The sequence below is a fragment of the Arachis hypogaea genome, chromosome 20 (assembly GCF_003086295.3).
Source record: "Arachis hypogaea cultivar Tifrunner chromosome 20, arahy.Tifrunner.gnm2.J5K5, whole genome shotgun sequence".
NCBI lineage: Eukaryota > Viridiplantae > Streptophyta > Magnoliopsida > Fabales > Fabaceae > Arachis > Arachis hypogaea.
The window spans coordinates 132,195,016-132,218,325 of record NC_092055.1 but is presented as its reverse complement, the minus strand read 5'-3'; the positions used below and the strand labels follow the sequence as shown (position 1 = coordinate 132,218,325).

Here is a 23,310-nt window from a genome sequence, read left to right as displayed (position 1 = left end):
AATAATAATAATAATAATAATAATAATAATAATAATAATATATAGGCCTTTCTTTATAATTTTTTTCAATAATAATTTAAAAGATAAAGTATTTTTTTCTATCATTTATAATTAGAATAAATTTACACATACCGTTAGTTGCTATTAGGTATAGTATGTGAAACACCAGTAATTTAGGTGAGAGAAATAAAAATGACACATAATTAAACACAATAAAATGTTTATTTAATTATTTTAGTGATCAAACCTAACTTTGTGGGGACATATGACCATATCTGGCCCCAATACACTCTAAGATTAAGGGATATCGCTCTATCTTCGTATAAAATAGACGACCACCAGCGATTTACAATTTATAATTTTAGAATTATATATTTTTGTAATTTTGGAATTATTTTGCGTTCCGGATTCCGGTGTATGATTGATGGGGTGACCTATAAAAATATTTTGACGATTAAGTCAGAATAAATCTCAGAAATAGAATTAACGAGAGTATGTATAATATATCTAAAAAAGCTAGTGGCTCTTTTTTATATATATTTGGTTATTTATCTTATTTTTATGCTAGTTAGGAATGAAAGAGTCAGCAGCAAAACAACATAAATATTCAATACAAAAATAATATATAAAAGTACTCACAACACAATGTGACAACAACTATAAATAAGTAAATATATTAATTAAAGTATCAACAAAAATACACCGATATTTTAACGTGGATCCACTATAATCAAATATGAAGTACAAAAGAGTCACAAATAAAATATAAATTGTGCATACAATCAGCCAACAAATTGAAGTACCAAAACTTACAAATAAATAATCAAAATTAGATGAAAAAATACCCAATAACAAAACTGTTGTTTGAAGTAGATTTCTCCTTTTACAGACCTCCAATCAAAATTTTCACATTCAGAATGAAGAATAAAATGAGGTGAAACTACAGTTCAAATTTCAGACAGAGTGAACGAATGAGAACTGTTGTGTAAAATTTGCTATTCTGCAAAAAATAAAAATTCTATTTTTTCTCTTTTCTCTCACTTTGTGGCTGTTCTTTTTCATTTTCAATGACTCACAAAAATCTAATTAAAATAGTGACATAAGGATGTAGAGAGTCGCCTAAAAAATTAAATTTAAATCTCACAAAAGAAAAAAAAAACTCAACAAAGAGATTAAAGTATTTAACATTTGAAAACCTATTAAAATTGTGCTGAACTATTAGACTCAGAAGTCGGGTCCGCAATAAAAATAAACAACCAGCCGTGATTTAGAATTTATAATTTTAGAATTATATATTTTTTTAATTTTGGAATCATGTTTAATCACAGTTATATAATATGGCTAAACTTTGCTATTATAAAGTTGTCGGAAAAAAAAAAGGTCAATGCTAAAAGTAGACAAAGATTTTCGTATAACTATTTTTATATAAAAATAATAATTAAAAATTATTAAATAATTTAATATATTTAATTATTAAATTATTATTTTTTACCTTAAAAATAGAATTTTTAATAATGTGTCAGATAAAATTTTGTACATAAATAATTATACGGCTTTATGATACCTGTAAAATATACATGTTTCAATCTTATAAATCTTATAAAAGAGTTACATTTAAATAATTTAAACACAAAATTTATAGACACCATAAAATTATCTTATTATTTATACGAATCAAGTACTATCTAAAAGAAATTAAACCCGTAAATGAATGTCAAAACTTGTGCCGTTTTATTTAGAAAGGGATGATGAGAAGAGACAATAATATATTAATAACACTATATATATGAAATAATTAATGCAGTAATCACCACATGATGAGAATATGAATAACTAACTAACAGTGTTAAATTTGCAGCAGCAACTTGTACATCTCCAAACATTCATCATGGATGGTTGTCATCACTTAATTTCACAGGAGACAAAAATCATTAATTAATATATATAATGTCAAACCACTTTAACCATGTTATTGATTAATTAATAATAGCAACTTGGTTCAGTTTCTATAATATATAATTCCATGTTTCGCATAATAAAAACATGAATGGAATAATTTTCCTAAAATGAAGTCTTTATCGTACCATAATATGTTTTGATTCACATGCACTACCATGATAATAAAGTATATAATAAACTAATAACATATATATAATTGAAATTTAAGAAAGAAATCAAAATATTTTCTATTCAAAATCAAAATATTTTCACTACCATCAGAGTTAAATCGTTGTCCTCCAATGACAACTATACCAACCCATCAAAATATGCATTCTTCACGTGATCATTGATGCCTTTTTTTTTCTGCTTAGGTTACTCTCAAGAGCCAAGTCTAAACCATCAGAATAACAAAATTGCCAATAACAATTATCTTAATATGGCATTTAATGGTTTAATTTCCATTATTTGACACCCCAAACAAACCTTAATTTGGTGGAACAAATTAACATGAGCAACAAAAAAATGCTGGAAAATTTATTACCTTGCTTATATATGGATGAGGTTGGACTTCTCGAGTTCTAGTCAGAAAGTGGAGGGACTTTTGTCGAAGAGAGATGACTCCTATTGCTACTAGCCAATTACACACGACCAGTCGACCAGGCCGAGTCGAGTGTATAGCAAAAGGCGTCATCTCTCCTGCGACAGAAGTTCCTCTCACACATTTCTTAGCTTCAAATCAATCTCTGAGATGAACAAAGTAAACATTGCAAAGGCAATATACTGAGTTGTAATAATGTAATGTTATGTGTGTATAAATGTGGTTAGTTGAAGGAGGAGGAAGCAAGCATGCCATATTTATAGGGGACATTATTGGGTTTATGAGACCCTTTTATTTTGCATCCTCAAAGGTAGGCATCGGAATTTAGAAAGAAAGAAACCCAGTTGACCAACCAAAACTTTCATCTTTTTCTGGGTTAGGTGCCATTCGGTGCTGGCCCTTAACACAAACGTCCAGACAGAAATATTGCTTTATGATTTTGAAATATTTATTTGTATAGATATAGAAACATTGATATTGAAATAAGAATTTCGTTTTAGACGTTGAGAATTGTCGTATTGTATTATAAAAGAAATTTAAATATAAATAAAAGCTGAATACAAATATAATCCATGACATAGCATATACACGTATATATAAAGGGAGTCCACTTAGATAAAGATGTCAAAAACGTCTTTTTTTTAAGATGTTTTTTAAAAATTAAAATTTAACACATATAATTAATTAAATTGTATTATTTTTATTAAAATTAGACTAGACAAATCAATTTAGCAAAAAAATTAATAAATTAAATTTTTAAATCAGTATAAATTAATATTTTTTATAAAAAATTACTACAATATCCCTATTATAAAACACAACTAAAATATTCCTATCATATATATATATATATATATTTTGAAAACTTTAAATTCATTATATATAAATTTTGAAAACTTTAAATTCTAACCCAATAACGATAGAGAAGAAAAGGGTTAGAATTTAGAATTTTCAAAATTAATATATATAATAAGAATATTTTAGTCATTTTATATAATAAGGGTATTATAGTCATTTTTTATAAAAAATAATATTAATTTAGACGCATTCAAAATTTGATTCACTATTTTTCAGTCAAATTAATTTGTCTGACATAATTTTGATAAAAATAACATAATTTAAGTGATTATATGTATTAAATTTTAATTATTAAAAAAAATATTTTCTGTCTTTATAGGAACATCCCCCGTATATAAAACCAACCTTCCTTAATTACTGGGTAAATACTAAAATTATTAACAATAGATAATATCTCTCTCACTTTATTGATTAAATATAAAACACATACACCAGTTGTGATTATATCCTCCATAAAATATAATATACTATTTTTTGGATTACGAATATATTATTCGTTGATTTTTTAGTTGTTAAGTGAAGTGATTATGATTGATGTTGTCAACGGGGGTGGAAGAACAGCTGGAAAGTGGAAACTATGCAGGAAACTACAGAAGCACTATTGCATAAATAATATAATATAATATGCTGGTTTTTCTTATCCTATTATTGTCATCACTTGATCAACGTCATTTAGATGGCTAATGAAACGTAATTTATTCATTTCAAACGATAAAATATTTTCTATTCACATTGACAATCTGACAGACAAAAAATAAAATCAAAATATATTAAACTTAATCTTAATTAAAAATTTTAGCCAGATAGGTCATTTTTTTTTAAACAATGTAAATACTTTAATATAAACAATTAAAAGCGAAAATTGTGGCTGCTGGGATTCGAGCCCAGGTCTCCACGGCCACAACGTGGAATTCTTACCACTAAACTACAGCCACTATGTTGATAACAGCCAATATCAGAAATTATTAAACTACTAGTAAAATTTTGTTTAGAGAATAATTGGCCACTTGCTTTTTGTAAGCATTTCATGAAGTTTTAGCATAACATAAGGATTAAAATGAAAAAATCAATGGGATTTCATTTTATTTTGTTGCAATGGCATGTATGATAATAATTATTACCGAGTGTTATGCATTTATTAAGACCCATTTTAATCAAAAATACTATTTGCAGTTTTGTACATTATAATTGGTCACTAAAATCAGTCATTATGTATTTTTATATAGATACATGTGTAGTTTAATTTATTTTTAATATGTATTTTGTGTTTTAAAAATACTATTTGCAGCTTCCAACCTCGCAGAGGGCTCAGGCAAGGAGATCCAATTTTTCCGTATTTATTTGTTTTGTGCATGGAGAGATTGGCGTGCTTCATTTCCAAACAAGTTGACGAGGGTATTTGGGATGGTGTGGCTGTTTCTAGAGGGGGACCTAGAGTTTCTCACTTGATGTTTGCAGATGACCTCCTCCTTTTTTGTAAAGCGAAGAAAAGTCAAGTTCAGAATATTGTGCACACCTTGGAGTTGTTCTGTAAAGCTTCAGGTATGAAGGTTAACATTGAAAAATCTAAAGCTATTTGTTCTAGAAATATCTCTAATAGAAGGAAGAAAATTTTGTCTGGTGTTTCTCATATTCCTTTTACTAGTGACCTAGGCAAATACTTGGGGGTGAACCTTAATCATCCTCGAGCTGCTAGATCTATTTTTTCGGACTCTTTAGAGAAGATCAAGAATAGGCTGGCTAGTTGGAAAGGTCGGCTCAGAGCAGGCAGGCTTTGCTTAATTAAATCTATTGCTTCTTCTCTTCCTATTTATCAGATGCAAGTGACTCTTTTTCCTACTTCGGTTTATCAAAAGATTGATTCTGTGCTTAGACAATTCTTGTAGAAGGGAAAGGTGGGGGAGCATTGTTTAAATTTGGTCAAGTAGAGCAAAGTTGTCACTCCAAGAAAATATGGAGGCTTGGGAATTAGAGATACTCAATGCGTAAATTTTGCTTTACTCGGAAAGCTTGTTTGGCAATTATTGCATAATAAAGATAAGCTTTGGGTAAGAATTATGTTGGCAAAATATTTATCTGGGAGTTCTTGCTTTTCACCCAAATTTTCTAATAATGTTTCAAGCACTTGGCGAGCGATTTATAAGACAATAGAAAAGCTTCGTGATGGTTTTGATTGGTGTACAGGCAGGATGTCTCAATCCTTTTGGTATCATGCTTGGCGACCATGTGGAACGCTAGCTCCTTTGGTTCCTTTTGTGCACATTTCTGATTCTCACTTGAAGTTAGAAGATGTCTAGCACCTTGGGCTTTGGCGGTGGGATATTCTTTGCACAATGATTCCGGAAGAAGTTAAACTTGATTTGATGCTCTTTGATCCTATCAAGCAGGCAGGAGATAAAACAGGTTGATTTTGGACAAACTCAAATACTCTCACCTACTCGACTAAAAGCGGGTATGAATGGCTATTGAAGAAGAAATTTGGCTGGAATGATAATGAAAATTGGCTTTGGCTTTGGCGCTTGAGAATACCGGAGAAGATAAAGTGTCTGCTCTGGCTTTGCCTCAACAACGGAGTTCCCACAGCTAGTTACCGGTTTCAAAGAGGTATTTCTACTTTTGATTTTTGTCAGAGATGTTATCTTGCTCTAGAGGATATTAACCACTGCTTTAGGACTTGCCAAAAAGCTCGTCAGATTTGGATTAGCTTAAATTTGGGAATGACCGCTGAGGACTCTAGTTTGAATTTTGTTTCTTGGATTCGTTCTAACCTCAACAAAAATGAGTTTCTCTTTGCAGCGGCCTTTTGGTGGATTTGGAGGGATAGGAACAATGACATCTTCCACCAAGATGATCCATGGAGTAAGGAGAAAATTGTTCACTTAGTTAAACATGCTGCTCGAGATTTCTCTAATGTTGTTATCAACCAAAAACATATTATTCCTTCTTCTTTGAAATATAACTGGGAACCACCTCCAATGAATATCTGTAAAGTGAACTGCGATGCAAGCGTTTTTGAAAATGAGCAATTAGATGGCTTTGGATGTATTATTAGAGACAGCATGGGAATTTGGATAAAAGGTTGTTCTGCCAGTATACCTCTTTCTAGTGTTCTCTGTTGTGAGCTTCATGCTATTTGGAGAGGGCTTGTTATGGCTTGGGATTGCGAGTGCAAAGAGGTCATATGTGAAACTGATAATCTTGATGCGTTTCTTCTTGTTTCGCGAGGCACAACCAGCATGATTAGGAATGACTCTGATCTGCTTGACAAAATCAAAGAGATGCTCCAGCGCAATTGGACAGCTACTTTAGTGCTCATCCAGCGAACAGCAAATAGAGCGGCTGATTTAATGGCTAAGACTGCTGTTTTAAACAAGTAGGTGTATTTAGAGTGGTTACTGCCTCCTAATAATTTAGACATTATTATTAGAGAGGAGTACTACTCTTTTTCTTAGGTCTTTTTTCTTTGTGTTATGTTCAGTCACCAAAAAAAAAATTAACCACTATATATTTATGTATAAATACATATATACTTTAGTTCACTTTTAATATATAATTTGTATTTTAATATGTATTCCACATCTATAACTAATTTTAATATACACTTAACATAATTCTTTATATTTTAATATGTATTCTACACTAATAACTAATTTAATGACTAATTTTAATATACATCTTACATATCATAAACTTTATGACTTATGCATTTTCTTTTGGCACGCAGTTGTATTTCAAATGTGAATAAATGTATGAATTAATGTAGGTATAGTTGTTTTCTAAAAAGAAATTATGAGTTAAATATTAAAGAAATAATGTGAAATTAAATTAATAGACAAAATTAAATAATATATAGTTCACTAAAAGGTGGTTACAAATTTGACATTTACATTATAAATATGGATATTTATTGGCGTAACTGAATATTGTTCAAATTGTCAAAGTCAACTAAATGTGTTTTGAACCGGACAGCATTATGAGGGTGTGAAGTGTGAACAATTGATGAAGGCCATTCATAGCCATTTTCATTATATTTCACACATGAAACTTGCAAGTCTTAATTAAGTCATAATATAGACAGGAAGAGAAAAAGTAAAGCTTTCATGGTTTTCTATACTTTTCTTTTTTTCTTTTCAAGCCACACAAGAATTTAAACAATTCATCAAATTACATTTTCGTTTCTTCACAATTTTAATTTATTTAATTGATAATATTATTTGAACATATCATTTATTAATTAAAAGATTTCAACATCATCAACAAGTATAGTTAGGCAGTTGAATCAATTTGGGTTGGTATAGTAATTAATTCATTTGTCCAGTTAAATAACTTATTCCAGTAATAAATTTTTATGAATTAATCATTAATCTATCAAGTTAAAATATCAAGAGACACACAAAAAATTTACAGTTGGCACTTACTTAGAGCTTTAAAATTATATTATACTATATATACATACAACAAAATAAATTAAAATACTATGTTAAAATAGTAAATAACTTCAGAATTTTGATTAAAAAATTATATTATGAATCTATATTTTAAAATGTCTTAATGCAACCTTAGGTAGATAAAATTTAAAAATTATAAAAAAAAATAGAAGTTATTGAATAGTGTATAATGTATATTACTTAAACCTAATATTAACTGATGATCCCAGTATTGAAATGAAAGCTAGTAATTAATTTGATTCCTCATTTTATTTAAAATAAAAAAGAAAAAAAGAAAAAAATTACTTAGAACGTAAAAGTAATCATCAGTCCATTGACCAAATCAAATAAGAAAGACCGAACTTGGAAGGAAGGTTCCAATAGCCATTTATTTGCACCAATATATTCAATAATGTGATGAATATAGCATCAAACCCAGCCAATTGGAACTAATAGAAGACAATTTTTTTTTTATTTTATTTTTTCAAAATGTCAAGTTTGTAGAAATTAGAAACTCCATACAGTCAATTAATTTAGGCAGCCATCTACTTTGTTCATGTGATATGATATATCCAAGAAGGTACTCAGAAGTTAAGTGAGGATAAGCTAATAAGTTACATTGATAATGACCATATATAATATCTAATCCTCTACAATTTGTCAATTCGGGCAAATTTGACGTCTCGCAATTAGAAAATAAAGTATCATATAATAGGAAAAAAATCTTTTAAAATAATAATGTTAGTAAAGTGATAAAGTGATGTTTTAATTATCTTTAAATTTATAATTTATAATATTTATTATTTGTGAGTCTCACTATTTTAATTTAAAGGGGATTAATAATAATGTATTTTTTTCTAAAATAATAATATAATTTAGAGAAGTCGGACCCCATATAATAAACTCTAATTATTATATTGTCTTAATCATATCTTAGGTGCTATAGTTACCAAGCTTTTAATAAATTAACATACATAACTATAATCTACAATAATATTGTAGCAGAAATATTGCTGCTATGTGTATAAAGAAGCAATTTTTGCATTATATTGTAAACGTAATTGAGATGCATCTGTAATTTAAAAATATCATCATTTAAAAACTTCCAGATGATAATTTGGATTACAACTTAGAAGCAGCTGAGAATTGAAGATGTGGATGGTTATTAATCGTAAAATTTAAGTTTAGTTACTCTATTATTGGTTCCTGTAATTTTATTAATTTTTTAACTAAGCAAAGTCCACACAAAATGCATTCAATATTAACCAATAATGAGGTGTGTCAATAGTTAGTACATGCCAGCCACAGCATTTGATCAACGTCTTGACAAATAAACGGTCTTATACATACTAACGATTCAATAGGCACTGTTGTATCTATTATTTTTTTTATTATTTTTAATAGATTAATTTTATATTTTATATTTTATATTTAAAATTATAAATTTAATAAAATAATTAAAAATTAAAAATAAAAAAATAATTTAAAAAAATATATAAATTTTATAAGTTATTAATTTTTAGAACATATAAAAATTATAAATTAAAATTAAAATAAGATATTAAAAAATTTATTATGTTATTATTTTGTATAATAAAATCAAGATAAATATTTATAAAATAATTATTTATAATATTATATAAATTTATTTAATAATTTTGCATTTAATTTGAAACAAAGATAAATATTTATATTTAAAATTTAGGATAAATTTACTATCAGATTTATTGGCGGATAAATTCGATGCTATTGCATTTGTGTGATCAAAATGCAGCGTTCCATTAATTGAACTTTAACGGTAGATAAATCCGATAGTAATGTATTGCGCGTGACTAAAACGCAATGTTCCATTAATTGAGCTTTACTGTCGAATTTACCAGCAGATAAATCCGATGGTAATCATCATTGCGCGTGACCAAAATACAACGTTCCATTATACAGTAATGATCACGCCATTTTTTTCCCTCTAAATATTATCAATGAATTTATCATTAAAAAATTAAATCCAATAGTAATTTTCGACAAATTTATTGCCAAACTCATCGGTAAAATCAATAATAACGCTAAATTTGACGATAAATTCAACGGTAAATCTGACGATATTCAATATTTTTTTGTAGTGCATGCTGGAAGCAAATAAAGTAGATCGAGAAGTATCCTTTGTGGTTTCATCAAGTTTGGTAGTGACATGAATAGAAGGAAGTAAGAAGGTAATATGACAGGACCACTTTACTAAGAATTGGACAAATAGAATAATATGTACATCCTGGTTCAAAAAAAGGAAAATTGAATGCAAGCGCAGAAACGAGTTTAAATTATTCAAGTTTTGGTGTGACCGTTTGGACAAAGCAAGAACTAATTGGTATCACATAGGAACATGATATGAATCTTTTTAGTTTGTGATTTCATAATTTAGATAGTGCAATAAATTTCAAGACATCTTGGTGACATGCAATATTTTTATTTTTTGAAGCTATAATGTGTAGTCATATAACATAACATTTTTAAGTTTTATTTTAATTTATTTTCTGTTGTGGATGTATAAATTTATGCAAAGACTGCATATATAACAAGTTAGTTTGTGCTAATTTTAAAATAAGTCCAACTTTAAAAAAAAAATATATATTGGTGATTATGCTATATAGAACTTACACAGGGACGGTTTTATGTTTATTGTTATTGGGTAATTAAGTGTTTTTACTATAATTTAAAATTTTTTTTAGTAGTATGATAATAATATTTATTTGGTTTTATTAAATTATTAAATTTGACCTTATAATAATTTTTTATTTAATTTTTGGTATTTAATAGTCAATTTAAAAATTTTATATTATATGTTTATTAGAATTATCAATTCTTAATTTAAATGAAATTGGTGCTCTTTCTTAAAAATTAATTTGAAAGAGTATTATTTACTTCTTTTAAAGTTAGTTTTAGTTTTTTTCTTTGTATGAAAAGTGAATTTTTAAATAATTATTTAGAGAGAGAGATACGTTTCAATTGTATTGTTAAAAAAAATTATTCAATTTTTTAAAATATAAAACCTAAAAAATAGAATTTTAAATTATATATTATTATTAAAATTATTATTTTAGTATTTTAATTTATAAATTAAATATTTTGAAGATTAATTATATTTTATAATAATAAAATATATATAATTATAATAATAATAATAATAATGTTATATGTACATAAAAAATAACTATTCATATAAAATATATATTGAAGTATAAAATATATATTGAAAATAAGTTATACAATATATGTATTTATACACAAATACATAATAATAATAATTAATGAATAATTTGATTGTTGAATTTTTATATACACATAATATTTTTATTATAAAAATAATAATTATTATATATATATATATATTTATTGCTCCACTATCAAAATTTTTTGTATCCGTTGTTGAGCGTATATAACTATATATGAAGAAGATTGAGAAAAATTGTGTACATTATAAAAATTAGGGTAAAGTACGAAATTGGTCTCCTACGTTTGGGCGTAATCCTATTTTGGTCCTTAAGGTTTAAAGTGTTCTATTTGAATCCAAAAAAATTTCGTTTAGCTTCAATATAGTCCCACCGTGCAATCAAAGTTAAATAATTAACAGAATGTCTTATATGACAGTAGTACAAGAACAAGGTCGATAATCTAAAATAACAAGTACAAGTTCCAAAAGCACAAAATCAACCGTGGATGCATTAATACATTTTATTTATCATTCTCCTTAGTTTTATAGAAAAAATTTTATTTAAATTGTAAGAAAAATTATAAATAAATGTATTGTTGCATTCACAGTTAATTTTGTATCTCTAGAGTTTGTACTTGTTTTTTAAATTATCAATTTTGTTCTTGTATTGCTGTTATGTAGGACATTCTGTTAATTATTTAATTTTGACCTTATGATAGGACTAAATTAATGCTAAATAATTTTTTTTAAATTTAAATAAAATATTTTAAATTTTAATGACTAAAACAGAATTACATCTAAACATAAGAAATTAATTTAATAGTTTACTGTAAAAATTATTTTGTATTTATAAAATCCAAATCCAAAACAACATATAGTAAAAGTCCTTTCAAATCCGAATTGTGCTTTGTCATCATAATGAACTCGAACCACATGCACGAATTGCTGCGAAGTTACACATTTGCCCTTTACCCTGAAATCATCGATCTGACGACTTTAAATATTTGGAATTTGAAAGAGTTAAATAAAACAAAATAAAATAGAAGTGTTAATGATTAAGATTCGAAAGTTTGAAATGAAGGTTGACTAAATTAACATCGACATCGTCAATTATTTCTCTCAAGAAACTTACAAGCAACTACATACGCTGATTAATTATGGAATTATCGAGGTTCATATATATGTGAGCTTCTAGGAACATTCTACTGAATGAATTAAAATGAACCGTGATTAGTCATTGTATTTGTGGAATACCATGAGCTATATGTGTTAATTATTAGTACGAGATACCGAAATAAAATAATTAAATTTTAAATTTATCAAATGGTAATTTTTTGAAATAGCATATATAACAATTTTTAATTTGAACATAATTTATTATAGAATAATATGAATTATATAGAAAAGTGTGTAAAACAGAAACAGTTAGAAGATGTAGTGATTTTTGAAAAAAAACAAAACATGCATAAACTGCTGTTGGGTATAGCAGTTTATGAAGGAACATTAGGTAGATTAATCCTTGATACTTTGTAGTAATTTATGTATAGAGTTTTTCTCTCTCTCTCTCTATCGATGGAAGGTAATTATGAGGAAGTAGAGTGTCATTTTTACAATAAATGGTGAGAAATATTTTTTAGCTCTAGTGCATTATTTTGGAAAAATTTAAAAAAACAAAAGACACAAAATTAAATTTACTGATAGAGAAACACTTAGTGTCTTTATCTGGTCATCAAATACCTTATCAAAGTTAAAAATCAGTATATTGCAAAAATTGGGGTGTGTGAGATAAAGTGGGTGAAAAAGTTATTCTACAAGATCTCTATTACTGTTGTGTCAACCGGTGTGAAGTATGATACATTTGTGATATGGTCCGATGAAGATATGCAAGTTTTGTTTCATTGTCGGCGAATTTTTTCGAAAGTGAGAATACACGAGTTGTACGCCAAGTAGGAAGATGGTGTCGACAGTTTTGGAGCATCAACGCCGTCAGTCGACTGCATTGGGGGTGCTTCTACCTCGATGCTTGTTGTTGCATCTGTTTATCCATTGGTTGATCCTCCATCTATTGTAGTTGGGATCAGTGACGGACCCAGAAAATTTATGTTAAGGGGACAAAAATAATATACATTATTATCAAAAGATATATTAATCTAAAATATAAAAAAAAGTGCACATTAGTTATTCGAATACAAAAAAATAAAACAAAAATTACATTAGTCACTAACTTTGTTCTCTTCAAATCTTGAAGGTACTTCTCTTCTTGTTTTCATATTTTAAAAATGTTGAATAATTGTTTCATTCTCAACTTGATTATGAGCACTATCATGGTTTTCAACGTGTGTTTGTAATCGCTCCTTCTTTTTTCAATTTGAAAATCCCTCTTTTACAAAAGGGGTTAAGTACGATTTTGGTCCATAATGTAGATGCCGAAAATTTATTTCGTCACCATCCTTTTATTCGCTACAAAATGGTCCCTAAGGTTTCAGTTTGTTTAAAAATCATCCTTCGACGAAAATGCCCTTCCCCCATCTTCCACAAAATGCAGAAACAGAAGCAAAATACAGAAGCAGCATGCAAAAGCAGAATGCAGAAGCAGCATGCAGAAGAAGAATGCAGAAGCAGAAAGCAGAAGCAGTGAAACAACAACAACAATGAAACAACAACAATTAGAAGAACAACACCAACAACAACAATGGATAATGAAATCAAAGCATCAATAAAAGCAAAACCAGAAGCAGAGAGGAGAGGAGGGGCTGTAGCGGTGGTGGGAGAGGAGGGGCTGCGGCGGTGAACTGCGAATCACGAGGAGAGGAGAGATGCGGTGGTGATGGTGGATCGCATGGAAAGAGTTGCGGCTGTGGTGGCGACGCCGTGAATTGCAACGAGCACGGCGAGGAAGCAGCGGTAGCGGCGGCGGCGCGACGGCCACCTTTCCCATAGCCGCCCCCCGGCAACTCTATTCCCCTTTCTCTTTCTCTCCGGCCCCATTTTCTTTCTTCCCCTCCCTCCGGTTTCCTTTCTTTCTTTTTTTATATTTTATTTTATAATTTTTTTAATTAGGGGTAAAATGGTAATAAAAATAAAAAATTTGGTGAAAAGGACGATTTTAAAACAAACTGAAACCTTTGGGACCATTTTGTAGCGAAAAAAGGCCAGGGACGAAATAATTTTCGACCTCTACATTAGGGACCAAAATCATACTTAACCCTTTACAAAAGTATTACCACTCGCATCATTAGGTTTCATAAGATTGCAACAAAGACAAAAGACATCATCTTTTGAAATACTATATTCCAACCAATTGTCAAATTCATCAAACCAATTAGTATTAAATCTACGGAGAGATGTCTCAAAATATGTTTGTGGAAAATCATGTTCTCTTAGTTGACAAGAACCTTTTTGCAAATAAGCTCATCTAACTTCATCTCTGACATTTAGATCATAATTTAAAATTTTGGATTATTGGCCAGAATCAGCTACCAAGCTTTCGACATTGAATTCTAAGAATTTCTTTTTATTAGAAGAGACTAATGGAGTGACTTCAGATTCTAGTGGCAGCTTTCTTTTAAAATATTTCTCCATTACTATTTCTAAAAATAAAAAAATATATTCTAAATTAGTAAATTAATCAATTTACTTTAAAAATTTATATGCAACATAGTTACATACAATAGAATAAAAGATAAAAATAAATAATGAACATCAATAAATTGAGAATAAAATAAAGTATACAAAGTCATGAAAAGAATAAAAATTAGATTAATACCTAAACTACAATTGCTTGATTAAAATTTACAATTGAAAATATTAAAAAGAGAAACAATGAAATTGGATGATACATAGAGTCATAGAGAGTTATATAAAAAAACATAGAGAATTTAAAATTTACCTTTTAATGAAGAGAATATGACCAATAAACAAATAATAGAAAAATAAGGTTGAGAATATAAAACTAAGAAAAGTGTTTAAGAGAATAAAAAAGTAACGGCTGAAATTTGAGAATAGGAGAAGACTAAATTTCATTGCATTAAAAAAGTGAATTTGTCGTTCAGTCACGGCTCCGCACCAAGGATTCCTAAACCTGTCGCTGAAAAAAAAAATCTGTAGGGGTGAGAACATCGTCCTCGCAGGTTCTCAGTAAGGAAATGGAATGCTGTAAAAGTAAGGAACAAAATGCGAATAATTGACTTTACCTAATGAAACTATAATTTTATCAAACCTTTGAAATTATTTTTCAATTTTACTTTAGACAATTAATTGATTTCTTTAAAATTTCAGAGCTTAAAACAAACCTCATTCACGACATTAATTCTTAATCACTTTAATACATAAACTAAAGCACAAGAGGCCCAATTGAACTCACAAGCAAGGCAGAATAAGTCAACCAGCACAATCATAGAGAAATACAACCAGCAAACACAACCAATTACAAATATGCAAACAATATGATGCATGTCTAGTCCTATCGCAGGTAATGAGCTCATTCGTCGGTTTCAACCCGCACCCGATGCAATCTAACTCGCAAGTCGGATAAGGCATTCCAGCGACATAACCTCTGCAAGTTTTTACTTCTTGCAAGCGCTGATTCTCCAGCTGAAGTATGTCGAACATGACCTCTGCAAGTACTTGCAGGCGCTGATTCTCCAGCTGAAGCATGTGACCCTTTGTCCTGGAAGCCATTCCATATACACGGGAGTCCCCGCACAATCATTCACATATAAAGCCCACGATTTAACATTCTCACATCGGCACCATAACTATTTACTTTTCGTCACCCTCTCGTGACCTTTTATTCATTTCATAATCACACGCGCCGTGTTCTCTTTTCTCTTTCTTTCTTTTTCTTAATAAACCGAACTCAAATTATAACTTAAAATAAAATCTCTTCTCAACACATGCAGTCATAGTAACTTCGACCTTGAGACATTAACGTCGCAAAAATCTCAACAAACTATAACAAAACACCAACGGCTAGAGTTTCAAGGCGAGAACATCTTATTGTACTGAGCAAGAACCAAGAACTGAGCAACGGTAGCTCCATTAGTTGATTCTGGCGACACCCGTGCCATACCTGGTGACCAGAATGGCGGCAGAGTAGCTCTAACAGCCGCATGCAGCTTAGCGGCAACCTTCAACCACAGCAATGGAAACCACAGTGACAAACACCCCTCTCCACCGTCACCTTCTCTCTCTTCCCGGCATTTTCCTCTCCTTCAGCCCAGATCGGCAACGGGCCGAACTCCACCAGCAACGACGACGGTAGCACTGCCCTCCTCCGCTCCCTCGCGTCTGGCTCTCCCTTTTCTGTGTTCGGCGGTGACTTCAACAAACGGCAGTAACGGCTTTGCATGGAACGGCAGCGGCTCTTTCTCGTGAGCGCTCCCTCTCTCTCTTCGCGGTTCTGTTTTCGACGGTGGTGAGTTGGATGCGGCACGGTAGTGATGACACGCAGTGGCAGCGCGGTCTCCCCTTCTTCTCTTCTCTCTTCTACGTTGCAGCCTTACTCTCGGATCTCTCTTTCTCTCTTTTCATCTTTGTGTGTGTGTGTGTATGTGTGTGTGCATGTGCGTGTGTGTGTGCGTGTGCGTGTGCGTGTGCGTGTGCGTGAAATTAAAGGGAAGGAGTGGGGTGTGGCTAGGGTTAAGGGAGGTTAGGGTTAGGTTTGTATTTTAGGAATTTAGGGTTTTAATTTGGGAATTAGAGTTTAGGTAGAGTATTAATTAAAAATTAAATTTAATTCAATAATAATATCTATAAAAATATAATTTAATTATCAACCTAAAATTTATTTTCAAACATAATACGCTAATTCAATAATTAGAGATAATAAAAATCAATTTCCTTTATAATCATAAAATAAAGTTAAAAAATCTAATTATTCAACTTAAAGCATATAAAATTCTTATTATTATTCAATTACTAAAGTTTTAAATTATAAATAAGAAATAGCTTAATTTATATATAGAATCTCTTAAAGATATAATCTTAATTAAATATAACAAATTATAAATAAATTTTTATTTATTTTTTTTAAAAAAATCCGGAGTCTTACAATTATTGGCAGCTTGATTATCATGTCATTTGTGCAAGGATCTTTCCGTTGGTTAGAGCCGATGCTGCGGTTACGATAAATACGTTGCAGCAAGGTACAGAAGCAACCTATGGATTCAAGCCTAGTTACAGGAAGATCTGGATGGCGAAGTAGAAGACAGTAGCACAGATCTATGGAGATTGGGAAGAATCTTATGGCGAGTTGCCCCGCTGCATCCTTGGTGTGCAGTCCACCATGGAGGCAACCACGCATTGTTGAAGACTTCGCCGGTTAGAGTTGGTGATCAGGTTGATGAATCTACCGTGTACTTTTATTGTCTTTTTTGGACATTCCCTCCTTGTATTGAGGCATTTTGACATTGCAAGCCACTTGACAGCATCGATGGTACTCCCTTGTACGGCAAGTATGGATGCTTCTGGCTATCGCGCAAGATGAAAACTCGAATATCTTGCCCATTACTTTTGCACTTGTGTAAAGGAGAAATGCGGAGTCCTGGTCTTTTTTTTTTTTACCAACCTGCGACATCATGTGACTCTACAAGAGGGCATTCTGGTGATCTCTGACAGGCACAATAGCATCAACGATGCACTGGAGGCACCTGATAGTGGTTGGCTATCTCCTCATGCATATCGAGCATTTTGCATTCGTCATGTTGCAGCATCATGATATATGCACATGCATATATTCTAACAGTATCCTCACTCCCATCAACTAGTAGCACCCTAAACCTCTCATGGAACCATGTGAAGTGGACTGTCATCTGCTTGACCTTATTCGGCAGTGGCAGCTCGCCAAATAACTCCTGAAACCACTTCCAAGCTGGTCTGCCATCCTCCATAAAGTTTTCGAAGTCAATGAGGCACCCACTAATAGCTTTCCCATTTACGGGCAACCTTAGCTGATACGCCACATCTTGCAGCGTCATGGTGTACTCTCCAAACGGCATGTGAAAAGTGTGCATCTCAGGACGCCATACCTCTCAATGAGTGCACTAACCAATAACTCATCCAACTAGAACCAATGACTGTTCAGTCTAAGCAAGTGGTACAAACTAGCCCTCTTTAAATAAGATATGATCATTTCATGTATAAGCATATTCTGTTGCCTCCAAACATTATAAACAAACCTACTTGGCTGCATCATGTGATAAAAATAACCAAACCGTAATTAAATTCTAATACTTACAAGACAAAACCACAAATTATTACTAAAAATTTCCTAATCTGGTGCAATAACTACGTTGCTGTTATCTATCTATTTGTTTAGAAGTAAGAATAAAAAACATAAAAATTCTAATATATTAAAACCTAATCAATAAATTACTGATAAAAAAACACTAATTTTGTTTGATTTGGAAAAACGAATTTACTTTTTTTTTCGCAGTATAATAAAAGCTATCATACTTTCCTAAAAACGAAAATCAAATTCAGGATACTGAAACTTATCTACTTCTTGTTAATTTCTAATTAATATACATTAGTTGAATATTTAATTTAGTTTTCTTAAATTGTATGTTAAATCTTTTGAGTTTAATTTTAATAAAATTAAAGAATAAATACGTCTGTTTAAATACAAAAATAGAACGAATGCTAATGTACTTTAAAATAAGTAACAAATGTGCCATTTTGTAATTTTTAAGTCTAAATGTAATTAAATATTAACGTGACAATCTAAAATGTTGATATAACAATTGTTTTATTAAGTGCAAACATTACAAGGGAGGCGGGAATCGGCGGCGGTTTTTTTTTATTATCGGCGATTTTTTCGCAAAATCAAATACCGGCGGTTAACCGGACCACCATGGATATGGGCGACGGGATTGTGTTTGGCGGCGGTTTTTAGAAACCGCCGGTATAACCACCGCTAAATCAATATTTTGCGGCAATTTTTTAGAAAACCGCCGCCAAATGCTAGTGATACAATTTCAAGTAGACGCGTGTTTTCCGGCGGTTTTAAAACCGCCACTAAATTAAAAAATAAAAAAAGAAAATTTGGGTTTTTCAAAAAGAATCGTACAATTTTTTTTAAATATTATAGAACTTTTTTTTTTGCGTTTTTTATTTTTTATTATATTAATAGTTAATATTTTCAACCTTAGAGTCTAAACTTGTATCAAAAACAAAAACATTATCTGCAAATCAAAATAATATATTCATCAAAGTACGAAGAAAATAAACACAATAAAAAACAGAAATGTACCCGGAAACAAAAATGTCCTTTCTCAATTGCTTGAAAATTGAGGGCAAAAGCTAATGAAGTATAGATTAAAAATTCAAAGCAAAATCCTTTGGTTAACAATAAAAAACAGAAATGTACACGGGAACAAAAATGTTGGCACAAAATTAAACTCCAATGTGATGTTTAAGACTCCTCTTGTATTTTTGCTTCTCAGACTTCTTTACTTTTCGGACAGAGTTTAAGGGTGATATTTTCCCATTGATAGCATCTTGCTTAAGTGTTGTTAGTTCTTCCTCACTTTTATTTTACTTTGCATTCATGTGCAGTTTTTGAAGATAAGTAAAGCACAAATATATATATACCTTCAAGGGTATACAAATAAATTAGAAAATACAAACCTGTTAGTATGGGATCGGAAATTAATTCAGAATCCAAATGCACATTAATATAAAAAAAAGTGGTAAGCGTTTTCATCTAAAGAACATAGACTCACTTTTGAGGATTTTCACCTGGTAGTTGTTGCAGTTCTTCCTAATTGAGAACCATTGAAAAAGAAAATATCCAGAAAATTAAAGTTATAATGCAGAGGCTGAAATTATGACCTTTTTATTTTTCAGTGAAATATATTCTATTGGAAAATAAACTAATATAGCAGAATTCCAATATTTTTTTGTGAAAATGAACATTCATCTAAAAAAACCTAAGTCACATACATAGTAAAAAATTACTCATTGATTTTAAGCATATTCTATAAGTCAAACTTTCTTACAACAAACACCTAGAAAAATTCTTGCTATTTAAACCTTAATATTGAGTTTGTGAACGTAAGTGTGAGTATGAATCATGCGCAAGGTTCTACAGCACAGAAACACATTTGAGTCAGCTGAAACGCAAAACAAAAACATAATGCTTTAGGGAGAAGATGATCTGGATACGTGTTCCTGGGAGCGGAAATACATGAAGGGTATATAATATAAGAAATTAGACACCCTAAAGGTATAAATACCAGCATACCTGAAATTGAAATAAATTAATGCACCTCATTTTTAAGAAATCAGTATGATATAGATGAAGAGGGGCATCAAGAAGAAAGCACATACTTCTCAATTTGTCTCATCAAGTGACTTTTATCCCAGAGACTAGCACATGATATAAAACCCCACCTGTTGCAGACAAATACGATGGAGTTAATAGCATCCGCGTTGAAAGCTAGACGAAATATTCTCCTTTACTTGCCTTGCACAATTAGACAAGAAAATGACTAATAAAAAGGCCCAATAACTTGAATTGCTTTAATAAACTCTTTTGAAACTTAATTCTTCCTTTCAATAGAATTCAAGTTTTTTTTCTCATTGTTCCATATAGTGAAATGAACTTAGAAACTTACATGAACAAGAGCTTACAGCAGCATAATCTGCATGGCCTTTACACTATTGTTTGATACTAGTTTCAGTAATACAATTACCTACCCAAAATTTTATAACTTAAGTACACTTCTAATTCCTGGATAGCTAAGTATATCATCATTCATCGGGATACTTTTAATCATATAAGTCAATAACTATTTAAAGAATTAAAAAATATAAAAGGATAAAAGATGCTACAACTTCAAAGCTTAAGATGAATCATATAGTTACTTACTTCTTCTTTATCAATAGAATAAATCAAACGAAGATTAACAGGAAAATGGGCATCTAAAAGAACACAGGATTCAAATATGCTATGCAATAATATCCTAAAACTAACACACAAAGGCAAGCTGCATACCTCAACTAATCTAGGTCGAAATAAGTGAGGTTGTTGAATGCTTATGAAAGTGGAAGCAGAAACACCTGAAACAAACATGCATATATGAATTAACATGTGAGGCTTGCAAGTGAATAATGCTTTAGAAGTTTCATGCAAGTAATCCTAAGAGAAAGAATTATTAAAGATAGAAAAATAGATATAAAGAGAAAGAGAGAGGCATTAAGAAGCTCTGGCCAAGGAAGCACACAACTATAATGAGTACCATAATGTCTTATACATCAGAATGTTCATTGGAATTAGCCAACATAGTAATGTATGCATCAAAAGCATGCTATCATGATTCATGACACACTCCTTTAAAATATAGTATGTTATATGTATCTTTCTTTTTTTAGCCATATCTTTCGTAACTCGCTATTAAAATTTGTGTTTCACTCAAGATAGATAATTAAAAGGGATAAACAATATATAAAAAATTAGTGTAAAAAGAAGAAGACCAACATAATAATGATCATAATAATAATAATTGATAGTTCATTTCATTATCATTAATAACAATAATAATGAATATGCTTCTTCTTCTTTTTCTGTACTTTCTCTCCCATACATACGTATAGCCTAATCTTAGAAATGGTTAAAATAAGTTCCTCACACCTTACCTGTTTCGGCAAGCCATCAGCAGCAGTAAAAGGCTCAGAATCCAAACAACTAACATCAATGGCTAGCTTCAGCATGACTCAAATAGCTTTGCTAAGAATATAGACCAAAGAGGATAACCATTTCAGCCTAAAATCTGTCAAACCCAGTTTATCAAACAAATCAAATACCTCAATATATTTTCATAGGAATGAAATCCTAATAATATATTCACCAAATCTTTTACAGTCATCATTGTACTTTAATTAGCTTTTGATGTATATTAGTACTAGAATGAAATAAATATGCTCAACTCAAGCTTGGGCTCAATGAAAAGTGAACTTAATTCCCATCATTGAGTTCATATCACTGGAAATTCAGGTGCAGCTCAAGCTCAGAACTAATTCAAGTTAAATTAAACCTTTTGATAATAATAACCATAATAATTAAGGAATCCAATTGAAAACAGCTAAGAATAGAGTTAACTTAGTTGCAGCTTGCCCCTAACATTTCAAGCAATTTCAAACAATATCCAATTTATAAAGCCAAATTCCAAATCAAATTAGACACATATTAGCACACCCCAAATGAAAAAAGAATAAAAATTTATCATGTTTGTGTACCTGGATACTAAGGTTGAGGCCAAGGAGGAGAAGAGTAAAAAGGAGCAAGAGGATCCTCGAGGTGCCGAAGCCATACTATGTCGTCGATTTTCTTGGCAACCTGAGGAATGCAATAGGTCTCAAAGGCCCAGGTAAGTCTGCTATCAATCCCTCGCCTGAGGAAATCCAATAAAGGAGACACCATAAACTAACCTCATAAAGTCCAACATCTTCATCAGGAATCTATATATCTGCAACAGATTTGAACCATGCAGGAGTAGGAGGAGATGGCGAGCAAATCTGGCAGACGAGATAAAACAGAGAGCCCAGTGTCGTCGTCTTCGTCTGAACGAGCATAAATAGCGCCAATGGTACCTCGGGGAAGAAGATTTAGGGTTATCAAGGTTTGGGGATGTTTATTCAAAGAGAGAAAAGAGGGAAAAGGGTGCGTCTAATGGGGTTGGCGGCGTCAAAGGTCAAATTTGATGATGGCAGGATGCTGTGGCAAGAGAATCCGAGGGAGGGGGAGAGACATTGGGCGCTGGCTCTTGTAAGCGATAACAAAAGAAAAAATGAGATCAAGAAAAAAGGAGGTTGAAGCATCGCCGAAAGAAATTGCTGCTTTTCCAGTGCTCACCACCAAAACCGCCAAAAAACCAACAAGTAGCGGCTGTTGTCAAAATAGCTACTAATTTTTCGCGGCTATCTTCCGTTTTTGTGGTAGTGAAATGTTACATGTTAAATGTCATCAAATGTGATATCCTATAATATATCAGCTTTTTTTCTTACAACGTCATTATTACAAGTAAATCTATCCTGAATAAACTTATTAATGATAGATAACACAAACTTTTTTAATTTTTACTAAATCAAAACTTTTTTTTTTTACAAAAAACAAAACTAAAATGCAAATATTTTAATTTGTAGACAAATATAAATTATTTTTAATTCAATTGTGTACTTAACTTCTAGAAAACATCTTATAACTTATATTTTAGCAAAAACTTGGTTGGATGGATCACTAAAGTATAAAGTGAAAAGAGGGATGATGAGGTAATTATCCT

General features: G+C 30.6%; 2 long non-coding RNA genes and 1 other non-coding gene across 6 annotated transcripts; all 3 read right to left on the bottom strand.

The window, feature by feature from the left end:
* Nucleotides 1–203: 203 nt before the first annotated feature.
* Nucleotides 204–2,768, bottom strand: LOC140183305 (uncharacterized). The gene is made up of 2 exons (XR_011879261.1): nucleotides 2,483–2,768; nucleotides 204–434 (listed from the first exon to the last, which is right to left on the bottom strand). It is a non-coding gene; the product is annotated as an uncharacterized lncRNA (long non-coding RNA).
* A 1,492-nt stretch (nucleotides 2,769–4,260) lies between these two features.
* TRNAH-GUG (transfer RNA histidin (anticodon GUG)) lies at nucleotides 4,261–4,332 on the bottom strand. The gene has a single exon. It is a non-coding gene; the product is annotated as a tRNA-His (tRNA).
* Nucleotides 4,333–19,763: 15,431 nt separating this feature from the next.
* On the bottom strand, nucleotides 19,764–22,942 carry LOC112784798 (uncharacterized). 4 transcript variants are annotated; one of them, XR_011879260.1, is made up of 6 exons: nucleotides 22,460–22,942; nucleotides 22,268–22,367; nucleotides 21,668–21,801; nucleotides 21,027–21,091; nucleotides 20,360–20,422; nucleotides 19,764–19,790 (listed from the first exon to the last, which is right to left on the bottom strand). It is a non-coding gene; the product is annotated as an uncharacterized lncRNA (long non-coding RNA). The 4 variants fall into 4 exon arrangements; XR_003194056.3 differs by lacking the exon at nucleotides 19,764–19,790 and adding an exon at nucleotides 19,847–20,142 and having other exon boundaries at nucleotides 20,274–20,422; XR_003194055.3 differs by lacking the exon at nucleotides 19,764–19,790 and adding an exon at nucleotides 19,847–20,273.
* Between the last annotated feature and the right edge of the window lie 368 nt (nucleotides 22,943–23,310).